This window comes from Mauremys reevesii, linkage group 5 (genome assembly GCF_016161935.1).
Source record: "Mauremys reevesii isolate NIE-2019 linkage group 5, ASM1616193v1, whole genome shotgun sequence".
NCBI classification, from domain to species: Eukaryota; Metazoa; Chordata; order Testudines; family Geoemydidae; genus Mauremys; species Mauremys reevesii.
This window is the reverse complement of record NC_052627.1, coordinates 112,001,390-112,021,443: the sequence shown is the minus strand read 5'-3', so window position 1 is coordinate 112,021,443 and position 20,054 is coordinate 112,001,390.

Genomic DNA, 20,054 nt, shown 5'->3' with positions numbered 1-20,054 from the left:
GTAGAGGTGGTGGTAGCCTTATGAATAACTACTTCTTGGCAGTCTATAAACAGAGCTTATCAATAAAATTATTTTGTTGAGTTTTCTACTTATGGGTCTGATCCTGCAGTCCTTATTCAGTGAACTCCCAATGACTTGGACGTGAGGACTGCATGAACTGAACCCTCAGGTCCCATGTTTCAACATATGCACACTTATTTCATTTCCACTATGGCATATTCTTTGGGTAGGAATTTTTAAAAAGAATAAAAACGAGGAGTCCTTGTGGCACCTTAGAGACTAACAAATTCAAAAGCTTATGCCCAAATAAATTTTTTAGTCTCTAAGTTGCCACGAGGACTCCGCATTGTTTTTGCTGATTCCGACTAACATAGCTACCACTCTGAAACCTTTAAAAAGAGTGTTATCCTAAATCAGTGGTCCCCAACCTTTTTGTCTTGCGGGCACAAAATGAAGGACCATGGCGCGTGCCGCCGAATTTCTGCAGTGTTTCGGCGGCGACTCTTCTCGATGACGTCACTGGCTGCCGACAAGTGATGTCATTGAGAGGCGTTGCCACCAAAACGCCACAGAAATTCGTCGGCATTCTGGCGGATGCTCCGCCGCCGGCCAGGACGTGGGCGCATTTAGATACCCCCACAGGCGCCATGGTGCCCGTGGGCACCGCGTTGGGGACCCCTGTCCTAAATCCTCTTCCACTGAAGGCCAGGGGAACAGCATTAGTCCAACACTAAGTGCTTTTGGAAGTCCCCCTCTTTATGTGTAAATAAAATAAAATTTTAAAAAAGCCAGTATGAGATATTTATTACAATGAGAATTCAATCCTAAAACAACCCACAGACAAAAAATGATTATATATGGTTTCCAATAGAAACTCCTATAGTTAAGGATGTAAAATGTTTCCCATTTAAACCTCCTCTTTTCACTCACTAATAACTCTCCAAAATAATTCTTCTGCCTTAATTTTTTCTAATGGGTGGTCTTTGCCTTAAAGCAAATTTAGGATGAAAATGAGGAAAAATTCCATTCAGCCATTTTTTAGTAAGTGGTACAATTCCTGGGTTTGAATAGGGCTGATTTTCTCTCTCTGACTCAGATTTCTAAACCCAATCCAGATGGCTGACACCCAGTTCACGTAAAATAAGCTTGCACTCTTACCCTTCTAACTGGTCACTAGTTATGGCGGCTGTTAGTGTTGAGAGAGGGTCATATGCCTCTGTGACCTAAAATAGAGATGACTTAGCACAGGCTATCTCTGCTCTTTCAGTGCACTTGAGGTTAAAAATAAATAAATTAATAAAATTATATATCCAACTCCTGGATTTGAGAGATTGAGTTACTCTTATTTTATATCATTTGGGGCATATATCCTCATTCTTCTGATGCATGTCAGGCTTGTTAGTCACATTGTAAGGAGATTAAATCATGCCAGATAGATAAAGGATGGAGTAAAACAAAGAATGTGTCAATTTAAAAAAAAAAACAGAAAAAGGAAGAAAAGAAGATACCAATGACTAGGACAGATTGCACCTCTGCCATCCAGCCTGCTCATTTCCCAAAGAAGAAAGCAGCAAATTCAAGCATGTGATTTGCTCAGTTCTCAGAGACCGGGGACATTTCAGATCTGCCTATCGTAATAGGCTTAACACCTCCCACCCCCTTTGGCTTCTTTAGGACCTCAAGGTGAGCAGTAACTCTTGGGAGTTGCTTAGAAGCATTCAGGATTGGACTTTCACACTCATGCAATGCATTAATGGAATTGCATGCCTACATGTGAGGGCAGAACTTGGTCAACTGTCTGTACCTTTTTGTTTATAGGAAAAAATATTTATCCTTTGCTTAAAAATATTCGCTTTAGTGGGCTATGTCTGTCACTTTTATCGTGCACGAGCTGCATAATCTGGAGCCATCAAATTGTATTTGGGCCTCAGTCCAACAAAGCACTCAAGGACGCACGTAACCCCATTCAGTGGGTCTGCTATAACACTAAGTTACACATGGCTTAAGAGCTGTGCTGCCTAGGGCCATAGCTAACTCATATAACTGGTTGATCTTGTTATTCTCATTCCAATCTCCCACATATCCCACACCCCCTACCACTCATTTCTGTCCTATTGTTTGTTATGGCTTCTCAGGTCTCATTTCAAATTAGATTGTAAACTTGACAGGAACAGGATTGTGTTTTTCTGTGTGTTTGGTCAGTCCCTACTACAATGGGGCCATGAACCTGCCTGAGACCGCTAGATGCAATCGTAATAGAAAATTATAATTAGAATGGGTCCAGATGATGAAGATGTCATCAATGGGAAGGAGACTCTGGAAAAATTCCACCATGATTTCAACAGCTTCCACCCCTCCATCAATCTCAGCCTGGACCTATCTACACGGGAGGTCCACTTCCTAGACACCACGGTGCAAATAAGTGGTGGTCACATTAACACCACCCTATACCGAAAACCTACCGACCGCTATGCCTACCTTCATGCCTCCAGCTTCCATCCCGGGCACACCACAAGATCCATTGTCTACAGCCAAGCACTGAGGTACAACCGTATCTGCTCTAACCCCACAGACAGAGACCAACACTTAGAAAATCTCCACCAAGCATTCTCAAGACTACAGTACCCACATGAGGAAATAAGGAAACAGATCAACAGAGCCAGATGTGTACCCAGAAGCCTCCTACTGCAAGACAAGCCCAAGAAAGAAACCAACAGGACTCCACTGGCCATCACATACAGTCCCCAGCTCAAACCCCTCCACCGCATCATCAGGGATCTACAACCCATCCTGGACAATGATCCCACACTTTCACAGGCCTTGGGTGGCAGGCCAGTCCTCGCCCACAGACAACCTGCCAACCTGAAGCATATTCTCACCAGCAACTGCACACCGCACCATAGTAATTCTAGCTCAGGAACCAACCCATGCAACAAACCTCGATGCCAACTCTGCCCACATATCTACACCAGCAACACCATCACAGGACCTAACCAGATCAGCCACACCATCACCGGTTCATTCACCTGCACGTCCACCAATGTAATATATGCCATCATATGCCAGCAATGCCCCTCTGCTATGTACATCGGCCAAACTGGACAGTCTCTAAGGAAAAGGATAAATGGACACAAATCAGACATTAGGAATGGCAATATACAAAAACCTGTAGGAGAACACTTCAACCTCCCTGGCCACACAATAGCAGATTTTAAGGTGGCCATCCTCCAGCAAAAAAACTTTAGGACCAGACTCCAGAGAGAAACTGCTGAGCTCCAATTCATCTGCAAATTTAACACCATCAGTTTAGGACTAAACAAAGACTGTGAATGGCTTGCCAATTACAGAACCAGTTTCTCCTCCCTTGGTTTTCACACCTCAGCTGCTGGAACAGGGCCCCATCCTCCCTGATTGATCTAACCTCATTATCTCTAGCTTGCTTCTTGCTTGCTTATATATACACACCTGCCCCTGGAAATTTCCACTGCTTGCATCCGAAGAAGTGGGTATTCACCCACGAAAGCTCATGCTGCAAAACATCTGTTAGTCTATAAGGTGCCACAGGATTCTTTGCTGCTTCTACAGAACCAGACTAACACGGCTACCCCTCTGATACTTTTTTCTTTCAGTTTTCACCAGAAAGGTTAATAGCAATTGGATGCCTATCATAGTGAATACCAGTGAAAATGAGGTAGTATCAGAGGCTAAAATAGGGAAAGAACAAGTTAAAAATTACTTAGACAAGTTAGATGTCTTCAAGTCACCAGAGCCTGAGAAAATACATCCTAGAATACTCAAGGAGCTGATGAGAAGATATCCGATTGTCTTCCAAAAAATCATAGAGGACTGGAGAGATTCCAGAGGACTGGAAGAGGGCAGATATATTGCCAATTTGGGCAATTACAGCCAGTCATCTTAACTTCAGTACCAGGAATGCTAATGGAGAAAATAATCAAGTGATCAATTTGAAACACCTAGAAGATAATAAGGTGATAAGCAACAGTCAGTATGAATTTTTCAACAACCAATCATGTCAAACCAATGTAATTACTTTCTTTGACAGGGTGACAAGCCTTGTGGATAGGGGGGAAGCAGAATATGGGGTATATTTTGACTTTAGTATGGCTTTTGATACTGTTTTGCATGACCTTCTCAAAAACAAGCTAGGGAAATACAACCTAGATGGAGCTACTATAAGGTGAGTGCATGACTGGTTGGAAAACCATTCCCAGAGAGTAGTTATCAGTGGATCACAGTCAAGCTGGAGAGGCATATCAAGAGCAATCCCACAGGAATCCCACTGATTCTGTTCAATATCTTCATCAATGATTTAGATAATTGCATAGAGAATTACAAAGTTTGCGGATGATACCAAGTTGGGAGGGGTTGCAAATGCTTTGGAGGATAGGATTAAAATTCAAAATGATTTGGACAAACTGGAGAAATGATCTGAAGTAAATAGGATTAAATTCAATAAGGACAAATGCAAAGTACTCCACTTAGGAAGGAACAATCAGTTGCACACATACAAAATGGGAAATGACTGCCTAGGAAGGAGTACTGCGGAAAAGGATCTGAGGGTCATAGTGGATCACAGGTTAAATATGAGTCAACAGTGTAACGCTGTTGCAAAAAAAAAAAAGCAAACATCAGTCTGGGATGTATTTGCAGTAGCATTGTAAGCAAGTCATGAGAAGTAATTCTTCTGCTCTACTCCATGCTGATTAGGCCTCAACTGGAGTGTTGTGTCCTGTTCCCATTTCAGGAAAGATGTGGACAAATTGGAGAAAGTCCAGAGAAGAGCAACAAAAATGATTAAAGGTCTAGAAAACATGACCTATGAGGGAAGATTGAAAAAATTGGGTTTGTTTAGTCTGGAGAAGGGAAGACTGAGAGGGGACATAACAGTTTTTAAGTACATAAAAGGTTGTTACAAAGGGGAGGGAGAAAAATGGCTTAGCCTCTGAGGATAGGACAAGAAGCAATGGCAGTTTAGGAAAAACTTCCTAACTGTCAGGGTGGTTAAGCACTGGAATAAATTGCCTAGGAAGGCTGTGGAATCTCCATCATTGTGGATTTTTAAGAGCAGGGTGGACAAATACCTGTCAGGGATGGTCTAGATCAGGGGTCTCAATGTCCTGGCTCATGAGCCATCTGTAGCCCGAGAACCGCCCCACTGCAGCCTGCAGAGGAGAGACCCATGCAGCCACGCTGCCGGCTCTGTCTGCTGCATCACCCCCACAGCTCCCATTAGCTGGGGAAGAGGGACAGAGATACCATCACTAGTCGCCAAGCAGAGTCAGCCATGAAGGCAACATCACTTTTTTTCACAATGAATATAAAGAAGTGAAAATACCGAACACAACTATTTGATGCACACTTTGCTGCAATCCTGAAGGTTTCAACTGCTCAGTCACGGAGGCCAAACATCAACAATCTGACAGAATTGAAGCATTACCGGGTGTCTGGCAAACACTAAAAACTCTCTTGCAGGCGAACAATTGTATAAAGTCTTATGACAGTTTTATTATTTCTAAGAAATTCGAAATAAAAAATACAATATAAATGTTTTCTTTTCCGAACACCATCTTCAGTGACATTATTGGCCCACTAAGAGGATTTGAGGACTGGCACTGGCCCTAAGGTACATTGAGTTTGAGACCCTTGGTGTAGATAATACTTAGTCTTGCCTTGAGTGTAGGGGACTGGACTAGATGGCCTCTTCAGGTACCTTCCAGTTCTATAATTCTGTGATACTTACCGAATGCCCAAAGTGTCAGAGTTACCTTTACCTCGCATTTGCTGGGTTGCCTTTTGGTTGTTGCTTCCCCTTCATCCTCATCCTGCTCCTGTCCTGACATTGCAACTTCTCAGCTGCCCAGCCCCACTCTCTTGCCCATTGCACTGCTTACATCCATTATTATGCAAAATGCTATATTGAGGATGTGCTACATGTTGTAAGTGCATAAAAAAATTTCTAATGAAGACAGTGAACTATGCAAAGAAAATTGGTCTTTGAAACAGATGAAAAATAGGTGCATCCATATTCATTAATATTTGTAATTCATTGGAAAAAATCTTACTTAAAGCTGCATCAGCTTTTAAATGAGTGCTAGCCTCCTACATTTTTCTAATCATTGATTTTACTAAGCATTGACTTCTTTATGTAAGAGCATAAAATCTATGATATTTCTATGGGCTGATATATTAGGTGTGGGTCTAGTAGCTTGGTACGGTTAAACTCCCAAATATTTGAATACTTAACTCTTCTACAGGATTGTCTGAAAAGTTCTTAGAACATTCACACATGACAGAACCACACATCCTTTGGTGTCCTTTACTTCAGCTTGGGTCCATAAACCCACCTTATTCCATGTACCTCAGACTTTGGACAATTGTATTCTTATTTCTCCTGTCTTTAAGGTTATGAGCACTTTGGTTTGAAACCCTGTCAAAGGGCTCCACTCGCCAGTAGGGTGCCTCCCCCGGCTGCTCTGGGGATTTTCTTCTCCTAGGTCCAATGCCCCTTTTCTAACAACATGCCCACTACCCATCTCTAGGACTTGGGGGACTCCTTCATGTCTGTCTTCCAGCCATGTCACTATAGTCCTCCCCTTCCAGGGTATCAAAGACCCACTAAATCAACTGTCTCAGGCATTCTTCTATTTCATTGCCCAGTCTGTACCACTTCACACTGGTGCCGGAACTGGGGGGGCCATGGAGTCTTGGCTCCCCCCACATTTTAGCAAAAGAAACATATGTGCCATGCAAAAAAACATGATAGTACTGCTAAAAGCCAAGATGCAGTAAGAGATCGGATCGGATGCATTCCTAGATATCCATTGCAATCCTCAATCACATAATCGTGTAATCAAAATTGCATTAAGTTTACATTGTTTGCTTGATAGATATCCTATTGCTTCTATCTGGTACAGCCTGTCGGTGGTGTCTGTTAGGTTTTCTAAAAATATATTTTATTTTATTTTTTATAAAACATTAGAAAAAATCATGATATATGGTAGCTGTTATATGGGGACATGTTTATCTCCCTTCAAAGCTGTTTGTTGTTGTTGTTAATTTTGCTGACACCTTTTTCCAAGGAGATTTACAATTTAGGGTTATAACTGTTAAAATATGCATTATATAGAAACAAGAACAATTTGATTGTAATGTTACAGAAATGCAAGTTACAGTTCAATAATAATAATAGTGCAGTAAAATGATAAATGCAAGTGAAGTACAATACATGAAGCGCAAAAATAAAATACAATTCTGATGTTTAGAACTAAAGTTGTTTTGTTTTTTCATTTGTTTGTACTATAATTGTACCTTAATTATTATAATATGGCTACATTTTGTAGTCTGGTTATTTATGTTACAATTGTACTCTTCAGGATATTTAAGTAGCATTTTAATTCCCCCACCACTTTGGCATTGACCTCCCCACTTTTACAAAGGTTCCAGCATCCTTGCCACTTCCCCAGTGGCTGGTAGGGGAAACCAAGCCTGTGCTCTCCTTTAGGTTCCAGTCCAGGGACCCTATATCAAGTAACTGTGGTCTGCTTTCTCTCAAAGCTTGTTGTTCTTTCCGTGGACTCTGTCCTATAGCTTCTGTTCCCTCAGCTCTGGGTTTACCAGTCCAGACTCCCTCTTCCCAAAGAAACAAAGAATCCTGTGGCACCTTATAGACTAACAGACGTTTTGCAGCATGAGCTTTCGTGGGTGAATACCCACTTCTTCGGATGCAAGGAGTAAAGAGTAACTGCAGATCTCTTCCCCTGCAGCTTTAATCTGTACTGCCAACTTCCTGGTTGTATACTAGCCCTGCCGATTCGTCTCAGCAAGGCTCCATCATGAATCAATCTCCATGGATCTCCCCCAGGTGCAGTCAGGTCAATTAACCTAATTTAAACTGCTCTGTCTTGTGTGGGGTGAGCAACCCCTCACAGATCCATTAGCATCTCCCTGGTCTTCAGAGGACCTTAGATCTTCCCAAAGCAATGTCTAAGGGGCCAATAGGTAAATACCAGGGCCTGTCTCCAGTCCAGGATATTAGAGGGAGGCGGGTACAGGAAATGTCTGTTACCCAATGGGCCATTAGGGAGGGGAAAGTCCCCACTTCCCTGCTGCAGCTACCAGCATCAAATGGCACCTCATAAACTTTAGCATAACAAAGTGCTAATGAGAAGAAACCTCATAATACCTAATATGTGACTATTAGGGAATGTGTGATGCTCCCCTAGCTCCTGTCACTGGAATTATAGGCCTGGTATCTGCTGTTAATGCTCTCTACTTAGTAGAGCTGCTGATGGTGGTGGTGAGAGAATCATTATTTCCTTTTTATAGGTACCTGATGTGGAAGACGGGTGTTTCATGTTCTCCCTCCACAAAGGCTGTCAGCAGTGGGGACACTGACTTGTGGCTGGTGCCACCCCTGAAAGACTGATCTAGGAAGAATATCCACCCAATGACTCTGTAGAATGAGGAGCCACTGCGTTCAAGGAAGTAGGACAAAAAATCAGCTCTAGAGGACAGCAAACTAAGAAGAATGGGCCACGGAATCTGAGGGAAAGGAGTGAATGAGAGAGAGAGACAGGTTCCCCTTGGAGATAGGACATCTTCCCCTATGCTGTCTTAATGGATGATTTCCTGCTGCTTCCCCTTGGAGTTTTGACTTCTTCATCCCCGGGCTGTCACATTTTACTGCCTCCAAGCAATCATGCAGTGATTGCTCTGGGGTTGTTCTCTGTGAATGAACTCTCCAGCTTTTAGTTGTGTACCCCAGCAAACCAAATCCTGCAGTGGTCACCAAGCTAAACTTAGCAGGTCCTTTCTCTTCCTCTCCACAGTTCTACATTCCATCCTTCAGTACATCCAAATTTTGTCCAACCCCGTCTTTCCCATCTCTTCAACTCCCCTAACCTAATCTTTCAATTAGATCTATCTTCCATATAGCTCTGGCTTTGTTCCAGTGGCTCCTGTTACCTCCTTATTTTTTCTCATCCCATCCTCTAACAGCCCCCCACCAAATACACCCTGGCTGGTATTCTGTCATATTCATTGTGGTGGCTCAGGACATGTGGCAGTAACATACCAGGGAGCAGCTGCCTTCAAATATCACGTTCAATCACATTAATTTATGGCAGCATCTCACAGTCCATGGTTGCATACTCAGAACTTACATTTACTAGCTGACTGAATGCATTCAGGAAGGGGAAATTATAGCCTTCTGCTCCAAAAATCTCAGGCCTCTTCCAGATGAGCTACAAGAGAAACTTCACTACCTATGGGCTGTATGAAGACACCAGTTAGGAACAAAATTTCCACAAGATCTAAGACCATGCAAAACATTGTCTGATTTCAGACGTTATTAAAATATTAATCTCAAATTAGATTAATAGAAAGGGTCACAAACTGTGCACATCACATTACCAGAAAGATAATGACAAATTATAAGGGAATACAGAGAACCTCAGTCACAAACAGCAGCAGGCTGGAGAGAAGGGTTTGAAGAAAAATTTAAAGAGCCGACTATATACTGCCTGGCTAAGGGGTGACTAAAGAAATATATTACACTCTGGTTACCTGAAGTACTTAGAAGAATTATTTAGTTCCTACTGTGCAGCTAGAAGTAAATAGCTGAACTTAAGAAAGGGAAAATGTAGGATGAATATCAAGAATTACTTCCTAACGGTGTCAAGTATCAGAGGGGTAGCTTTGTTAGTCTGTATCCACAAAAACAATGAGGAGTCCGGTGGCACCTTAAAGACTAACAGGTAGTTGTTTTTTCCCTAACACTGAGAGATCTATTTGAATGTCTAAAGGGACATGGTGGAAGCCCATAATTTAGGACTAGAGCTGGTTGAAAATGGTATACAATTTTATACAAAAAATGTTCAGGAACATGTCATACCTTTTCCCCCTTCAAAATGTGATGTTTCAGCCACATATTTCATTGAAGTTTTGAATTGTTTTGCTATGTGTAATTTGGGACTTTGAAAATTTAGACCTGATAAAACATTAGAAAATGTACAATAGGGAAGAATGCTGCACTGGCAAGGAGATGGACTGAATGATTTAATAAGGCTTTTCCATGTCTGAATTCCATGGTCTATGAACTTTCAACCAACCTGAGTTGATTTGTAGTTTTGAAGTCCTGTATTGTTTCAATGTGAAACGTGACATCTAGACTGACTTTCACTGAGGTTTTGAGTGAACTCAAGAATCTAAACCACATCAGCTGACAAGGAAGAAACATTTGAATGAATCCTATAAAATGAAACCGTCATATTTTGCACAGCTCTGTTTAAACCATCTCTGCTGGTCATCCACAAAAATGGGAGAAAATGACAAGATTGCTAAAAACTTGAACAGTTTCGGTATAGTACATATGCATGAGAGGGAACTGATGAATGTAGAGAGTACATTATAATCAGTTCAAGTTACTTGCAGCCATCCTCCAAAACCAACCAGAGATGGTACCCTAAATGTTTTAATTCCTTGATCAAATGCTGCAAAATACTGGTGTTCTGTCTCTAAAGAAACCACTCCCCTGCTACATATATCACACATGTTCATACACAGAAATGTTATTGTTTATTATTATTTATTGGTCATATTATGGTAGCATCTAGATTCTTGGAGGCCTAATCAAGGTTAAGGACTCCCTTGTACTAAGCACTGCACAGACATATAGCAAAGATAACTATCCCTACCCAAAACAGCTTTGAGTCCACATGACTGTAGCGTGCAACAGATTGGATAAAACAGACAAACAATGGGGAGAGGGGTCAACTTAGAGGATGAGGTAATGAAACAACAAACAGAATTTGGCAGAGAAGCAAGAATCACAGCTCATTATTTGCCTAATCAGTGCCAGGTGGGAGTGATTTGTAAGCATCACAGCAGAGGTAGAGACTGACAAGGAATAAGGTGGCAGCTTGAGGAATTTTGATGGGAGCATTGTGGGAGAATGTATGGAGGTTCTGGAAGGTGAAGTGCACAACTGGATGACTGAAGCAGAGGTAACTGGCAGAGCGAAGGTGGTGAGAATTGGCAAAAACATATATACACCCGTGCCCAGAGGCGAACAGGAATAGTTTCAAATTTAAAAGACAGTGTGGTGCTACCAGCTGTTGCAGAACATGTGGAAAATGTCCCTCAAATTAGACACCATAAAATTAGTCATAGCTGATAGCTGTTCATAGGTTCAGTTAAAGTTTTGTTAAGCTAAACTAACATCTTCCTTTTCATATGTATGAAGAGCTTTATTATAAATCCTATAGGGTCCTTGAGGTTCATTAGGAGAGAAGATCTGTAGGATCTTTTTAAAGACCATCTGTTTTGGGTCTGGGATCATCACCTTGTCAGGTTGTGAGGAACATTTTGTCCAGCAGGAAATAACAAATACAGTTTTAAAATTCATAGGATGTTTTTCTGATTAATAATGCAGATGCCTTACTTTGCCTCATTTTAAAGTCTGTTTCAGGGAACAATTGAAGTCTCCCATTCCATTTTGAAGATTTTTGTTTCTTTGAAGAAGGCTGTCTTGAAACCAGGAGTAGTTTTTTGCAGATCTAAGCTTTTGGTATCACCATGTTTTTTGGGGATTTTTTTTAAACTAGTATTGGTTTCTTGTCTAATTTGATATATTATTTGTCTCCTTAAAAATCTTAGTTGAACACCTTGCAAAATAATATTTGCAGAACTGTCATCACTTTGTGATTAATAAAAATGCAGGCTACATGATCTCTACACAAAACACAGTTGACACTATTTGGGTTTTGAAACTGCACAGACATAAAATACCTTCTTGATGTTATTGCAAAATGTTACCAAAGCAATTACATTTTGTCACAATCTGTTATTTTTTAAAGAAGCAGAATAACTGCAAAACTTCCAAACTTTTCAAGGGAAAAAAAGATTTAAATGTAACTGTTCATTATTTAAACCATACAGAGAATTCTAGTGAGGGCAGTAAGAGATCTAGGCTCATTTTTTGCATATGGGCACAACACACATTTATCATTAACGATAATTGGATTTATATGCCTTCATCAAAGGAGAAATTTAGGTTTAAAAGTGGTACTCAGCCATGCTCAAATCTCATTCTCCCTTTGGCATTTTACACATTTCCTGGTGCTTTTCTCAGACTCTGTTTGTTTTGAACTAAACAAAAGTTTACTGCTGTGTCTAATGATGCTTGCTTGATTGCTTTATCAAGGTCAGCATACCTGGTCCACCTACACAGTGATGCTTGTTCTTTCATAACCCTATTCAGTCCCCCCAAAATGAATCATAAGCATCCACCCCAAAACAACATCACTGCAATTTCATCAAAAGTAGGTAACTTTCCCTCCTAATGGTTGATAACTGAAGAAAACATTTCAGTGAATGTTTTTACAAAACAATCTACAGCCATTTTTATTTGTGATTTTTTTTTACATCAGTAACAGCCAATAGTTCTAAACCCATGATATAAATCAGAGGTACAAGTGACTGTAAATATACTCAAGCATATGTCTTATGCAAAGTCTAAAAATTACTGCATTTCAGTTCTCCAATGTAGCAATCCCTTTGTGAATATATAGTACCATGACTGTATTTTAACATTTATTTACTAAGGTCTACATTTTAATCTTTCAACTTACCCTAAGTAATGGGCAGCACATATCTGTCCCGACCCAAAAGTTGACCAGGGTATTTATTGTGGCTCAGAGTCACAATTTATTCTCTGGTTCCCTGTTACTTCAGGAAGGAAAAGTTAATGTGCCGCCGCACTTCCCAAAGGACTACTCCCATTCACACCAGCTCAGATCTGCTGGCTGGCATTTTGGGGCTGAAGTCATTCTTCTTCCTGCCTGCCCACTGCATGGAGGTGTCGGGGAGTAACAACTCCCTCTGTGCACTGTGAACAAAGATCCAAGTAGGATCAGGGTCCCACTGCAGGTAGATAGTGCTTGCTTAGTCTTTTTAAGAGCTAAACTCTTAAGATTCATAAACCATATTTCTATATCGGCATAATTTAGCTAACGCTAAAACATTTCCACAATTAAAAGATCTATTGTATGATTTAATACAGTGTGAAATACAGAGGGGGAAAAACACGGTAGGCCCTGTTGCATCATCTATAGTTCTGGGACTGCAAATCAATCTCCATTATAAGCCCTGTTTTCCATCATCCATAACTTTCTGAAACATTTCCCTTTTGGGCTAAAAGGTTCCCTGCTAGGTGACTGTCCTAAGGTGATTGTTTTTAAATGTTCAAGCAAAATCTGTTGTTTCACTGTGGAGTTAGCTGATGGTGTGCAACATACACTTTTCCCAGTGTCAGAAAAAGTTCTAATTTTTCTGGATGGGGCTCATCCAATAACAGGTAAATTTTGAAACACAAAACTTGGCATGTTGGTAGTTCCTAATGCATAGTACATGCTTTGCTAGTTGCACAAATGTTAGCTGACAATTAACGAAGTGTTGAATGATTAAAAAATTGGCTCTGTGCATGCACAAGACGACAATTCCTGCCAGTGTGGGGGAGGATCTTTTGTGAATTTAAGCCTTCATAAATTTAAAATCATTGGACATATTTTCCCCACAACTTTCTATTTGTTTGTGTTCGGTTTATGAATTGGCTATTCAGTTCACATGAACATGACAGCACTTTTTTCCTCCACAGAAAGCAAATTAAGTCATTATGCAGGCACCGTTCTAGCAAGGACCTATTCCTATGCTTGCCCCAGGTTAGATGTCTTATACAGTTATGCAGTTAGGATGCATAATTTCCAACCTCTGACTTATAGACAGCAGAGCGTGTGAGCCTTCTAGACTGCAGCTCTTGCTTGCTGGTTTAGCTTTTCTTTGAAAAGAAAACTTTACCCAGACTGTTTTGACTGGCCATAAACCGTACTTCCTGCTGTAAAGCGCTAATAGAGTAACTATTTTGCAAAAGAGATTGCCTGAATCAAAGACAATTTTTCAAATAGCAAAGTGACTAAATAAGAGCAGAGTGAATACTCCAGTCCACCTTATTTGTCAGAATTTAACCCAGCCATGCAAATGGACATACACAATGCAGTCTAAGCTACCAGATGCAAAAAGGACCTTTCTCCCTGGGGTTGGTGGAAGTCAGCAAGTAGCACCTAAACTAATTTAAAGTTGATGTGCTGTGTCACCATCCCCATGGACTCCCCACCACTCAACTAGCAGCAATAGCCAAAAATGTTTTCTCCTATCTTTGGCTAGCTAAAGGATTGCACCATTTCCTTTGAGATGTAGACCTAGCCTCTATTATCAACGCTTTGAGCACCTCCAGGCTAGACTACTATAGTGTAGTCAACCTGGGCTTAACTGAAGTCATGTGGAATGTGCAAATGATTCAACGCACAACCTAATCACAAAGTACCACATATAAATGAGAGCATGTCACACTACTGATCCACACCTTGCACTAGCTCCCCATGCTATTCCAAATAAACTTTAAGGTCATGGTACTAATATTTACAGACCAAATTCTGCAAAGTGCTGAACACCCAGAACTTCCATTGATTTCAGTTAACCCAATCTGATAACAGATTGAGTCTTGAACCATTAATGGACTTGGCCTTCAAGCCCTTCATGGGCTTGGGCCCTAGTTGCCTCAGATACTGTCTATGACAGCTGGTCCATCATGACAGCTGCAACTATAAGGGAAAGTGAGGCTGACAGCACCATGGGTGAAATTCCTGGAAGCAAGGAACTAAGCATTCTCACTGTCAGACCCTCTATTATGGAATTCATTACCCATACATCTTGCCACATTTTGGTCTTAAGCAATGTAGCAGATCATTCCTGGACTGTCTGCAATGGGGTGAATGTACCCTTATTTTGTTCATCTGACGCACTACTGCCAATGGTTCTGTTTTTACCTCAGATAAGGAGGTGTTCATGATAATGCTATCTGGCTTAAGAATATCTTTTCTTTTAGTGGTTCTTTGTCAATCTGTGGAGTTTGTTTCCCTGCACTTATTAAAAAGAAGTACTTTCTTTTTAAAAATTGAGCAAAATAGTTTTTACAATTGTGAACCTAGGAGTGTTCCTTTGCTCAAGCAAAGAGCACTACTAACTCAAACATGAGACAGATGCATGCCTCAAGATCAAAAAGAAAAAAATAGGAGGGGGAGTGGTGTATTGATGGTTTCACATCTATAAAGAATTCTCCCCCAGGGGCGCTCATGCATCTGTTGTATATTTAGGCAAATGTATACTGACAGCTTTAGAGATTTATGCAGGTGAGCATCTGTAGATACAAGACCATAACAAGCAGCTAGAACAAGGGGTGGTGGAGTGCTCCCATTATGGTTAATGTAGTAGGGAAAATATATAAAATGACAGAGAGCTTTTTAGAAGTTGGGAAGCTATTCTCTCTCCTGCCCTCCCTCAGCACTGTGCTTGCTCTGAGGTCCAAAACAACCTCCTCATTGGTAGTGGGCTACAGAACATCCATTGATAGGGGTTGACTCATCCCATCTGGGCTGAAGATATTTATGGCAAGACTATTTATTATTAATTGTATTGGTGAAATGGTAGAAAACATCTATTTTACTTGTGAAATATCATTCCAGCATTAGAATCAAACAGGCATCACCTTGTTTTTATTTCAGCTGGAGCAAGAAGAATAACAGCATCACTCTTCTGATACTGACATGCAGTTTATCTTGAGGAAAAAGACAACAACAACAACAACAACAAAAACCTTGTAAACCACAGAGCAGTAGAAGTTCATTCAACTGATGTCTCCTTTTTAAGGATGACAGCAACATATATATAATTTCATCATATATTTCTGAAGTCAACACACCTTCAGTGCTAGAAATTGACCTTCATTTCTCTCGCACTATCATAAATCCATTTTATTGTTTGACATGGTTGACTGAATTACAGATTATTGCCTTAGTGACAGTCCGAGTGTAAGCAACACTATTGGTACAGATGCTTCTGCAGTGCACCTCTCTGTCACAGCTTAGTGCTATAAAAATATAGATGATTAAATGTGAAATTTAAAACTTGGAGTCAGCCTGCAATAGGGTAACAAACTAATAAAGTAGTAATACAAATTCAGCTTTAGTCCTGTGACTATATTATATATGGAGATATACTTATCTCATAGAGCTGGAAGGGACCCCAAAAGGTTATGAAGTCCAGCCCCCTGTCTTTACTAGCAAGTACTGATTTTTGCCCCAGATTCCCTAAGTGACCCCCTCAATGATTGAACTCACAACCCTGGGTTTAGCATGCCAATGCTCAAACCACTGAGCTATCCCAGCCTACACATGAGTTGTGTGTTGAAAGCATTTGTGTTGTCCAGAAACTTTTCTGCAGAGGTGAAAAAGGAAAAGCATTTGCTCTGCACATATAAGCAATTTTATTCAGAGATTCCTCCATTTCTTCTCTAGGTGGTGGTGAACAAATCTCTTCAAACTCAGTCTCCTTCAGCTGGGCTACATGCACTAAAATATATGCTAAACGCAATGTCAACAAGTTAAAAGGAAATCTGAGCCTGAAAGGGAGCAGAGTTTCAAAAACTGAAAGTCTCTCCCAACTTATGGCTGTCTGATGGCCTCTTTAAAATGGTGTGGTCCCATTTCCTGTCCTGCTGGACAAAAGTCCTCTGAAAAGTCACTAGAACGGGCAGCCTTAGGAGCAGTCTCAGTAGAATCTGAGGATTATGAAAAGTGAGCTTCTGTCATATTCTCAGATACTTCAAGAACAGAGAGCCACAATGGCTGGGCAAATAGGAATATATGTTACCCCTGCCCATGCTCTAGCTGTTCAGTTGATGACTTCAGTGATTAAGACTATCAGTTTGCCCATCTTTAAAATGGGGATAATGATATTTACCTCCTTTGTAAAGTAGTATGAGATTACAAACTTGACTGATAAAGGTGATAGTGCTGATGCAATGTACTTATACTTCTATAAGACAGTTGACTTGGTGCAGCATGACATTTTGATTAAAAAACTAGAATGATACAAAATCAACATAGCATATATTAAATAGATTAAAACCTGGCTAACTGATTGGTCTCAAAATATAATTGTAAACAGGGAATAATCATCAAAATGGGCATGTTCCTAGTAGGGTTGCATAGGAATTAGTTGTAGTTACTGTAAAGTAGTTAACACTTTTTCAGTGATCTGGAATAAAACATAAAATCATCTCTGACAGAATTTGCAGATAATGAAAAGAACAGGTCACTGATGCAGAGCAAACTGGACCAATTGGTAACCTTGGCACAAGTAAACAATACACTTTTTAAATGTAAAGTCATACATCTAGGAACAGTGAAAGAACACCGTATGTGATGGGGTGTATAAACTTCTCACTGGTTAGCCAGGGGCTAACTGGACCTGAGCCCAGTTAGGCTACTGGGTGGCAACTGGAGAGATGGTAGGTAGTGTGACAGACCCAAACCAGTGGGGTACAGGAGTCTGGTAGAGGCCAAATATACTGGTCACTGGATGAGTAGTTTTCTGTTCTCTGAGTGCCCAGAGCAGGGGCTGCACTAGAGTAATCAGGAACCTGCTAGAACCAATTAAGGCAGACAGGCTGATTAGAACACCTGCAGCCAGTTAAGGCAGGCTAATCAAGGCACCTGGGTTTAAAAAGGAGCTCACTCCAGTCAGGCTGGAGGGAGCCAGAGGAGAGGAAGAGTGTGTGTGTGTGTGTGTGTGTGTGTGTGTGTGTGTGTGTGTGTGTGTGTGTGTGTGTGTGTGTGTGTGTGTGTGTGTGTGTGTGTGTGTGTGTGTGTGTGTGTGTGTGTGTGTGTGTGTGTGTGTGTCGCGCGTCGCGCTGGGAGCAAGCGGCACAAGAAGCGGAGAGGGAGAGGGAGAGGGAGAGGAAGAGGATGTGGATGTGGATGTGGATGTGCTGCTGGAGGACTAAGGAGTACAAGTGTTATCAGACACCAGGAGGAAGGTCCTGTGGTGAGGATAAAAAAGGTGTTTGGAGGCAGCCATGGGGAAGTAGCCCAGGGAGTTGTAGTTGTCATGCAGCTGTTACAGGAGGTACTATAGACAGCTGCATTCCACAGGGCCCTGGGCTGGAACCCAGAGTAGAGGGCGGGCCCAGGTTCCCCCCAAACCTCCCAACTCCTGATCTGACACAGGAGGAGTTGAGCCAGACTGTGGGGAAGATCACCGAGGTGAGCAAATCTGCCAATAAGCGCAGGACCCACCAGAGTAGAGGAGGAACTTTGTCACAGTAGGTATAATTGATGATCAAACACAGTTGTGGAGGCACTGGGCCTTCATAAAAGAAGGAGCACAGTACAGTAAAAAGGGGGCTGAAGAGACCCAGGTGAGAGGCAGCCAGGAGTTACCTCTCTTGGGCTAAAGGCTAAGAGGCTTGCATTTTAGAGCTAGAACTTGAGGGACCTGAATCAGGAGGAAGCCTGGGAGGCCAGGGGCAGCGCAGCCTGGAGTAAAAGGTGCATTGTCTTAAGCCAGGAGAAAACTGGAGGCAGTGAAGTGCAAAAGGCAGTGAGGTTAAAGCTTAAGGAGTGTTTGGACTGAAGGTTTGGGGGACTGTGGAGAGGAGCTTCAGGAAGGGAGAGGCTCCTGTGGCAGCACCCAAGGAGGGGTGATTCCAGGGGGAAGCCCTGAAAGGCTGTGCTCTGAAATAAAAGTAAGAAATAACTTTGCAGGCATTTGGCTGAGCCCCCAGGGAGAAGCTCTGAGGAAGGAGGATGTGGGACCTGGAAAGGAAGCCCAGGATGTTGAAGGTGACAAAGAAGGCAACTAGAGGCAGAAAAAAAGCCTTGGTATGGATGTTACAAGGAAAAGGCTACAAGAGATAGTGACTCTCACAGCAGCAGTCCCAAAGGAATGTTCCACACAGAGCTGAAACTCAGGGCATACTAAGACATAAGGAGCAAGGGGTCTGCCCAAGACTGGGTTCAGTAAAGTCCTGGGAGTTGAGTGAGACTAGAAGTATTTAAGTTTAGATTTCTTTGATGGGTCTATATTGGGCCTTAGAAATTCCCAGGAAGAGAGGCTGAAGAGACTGGAACTTTGGATATTGTTTAAGTGGACTTGGGACTGGAGTATCTTGAAAGTGTTGTGGAACTAAACCATGACAGGCTGGAGGGATGAGTCATGAAAAGATGTAGACCACTGCAGGACCAGAGTGATCATCTGCTGGGGGCACTAGACAGGAAGAGCTGTTATGCCACACCCAGCCAGTAGGGTGTGGAGAACACAGCCAATTCTTCATAGTCAGACTCAAGGACCTCAATCTATTTAGCTTATCAAAGAGAAGGCTAAGGGGTGACTTGATCACTCTTTATAAGTACCTACATTGAGAACACAAATTTGATAACAGAGGGCTCTTAAATCTGGCAGACAAAGGTATAACAAGATCCAAGAGCTGGAAGTTGAAACTAGACAAATTTAGACTGGAACTAATGTGCAATTTGTTACAGTGAGGGCAATTAACCATTGGAACAACTTAATGAGGTTTGTGGTGGACTCACCATCACTGGAAATTTGAAACACGCTCCAGTTCAAACAGGTATTAATTCAGGGAAGTCCTAGGGGCTGTGTGTGATGCTGGCAGACCAGGTGCCAGGTCTTGCCAAGGCTTTAGGCCTCAGCCAAGTACTGACAAATTAATTGCTGGAAACCAGTCTGTTTCATGTGTCTTAGTATGGTTAAGATGAGTATTATATTAATAATGTGTTCAGTGTTTAGCCTTTATGAAAATCTTGTCAGTTGCTGCATGTATTAATCTCACTTATAGTTTCACTTATCACCTGCTAAAGGTAATATTTAACCTTTTGCTTTGTAACTGTAAAAATATGTGCTCTGAAACTGAATGCAGTCACGTGGGATCATCTCCTACACGTCAAGAAGGTCTATCAAAACTAAATGGGCCATTGTGGTACATCACAATACAAAGACTTTAATTGCACCCGGCACCCATGGAGAGGCTACATGTAAAAGAGCTTGTCCCATCATCTTGAATTCTGGAAGAAGGAAAATTTTTCATCTGTTTTGCTGTTCAAACTCTCTCAGGGTTG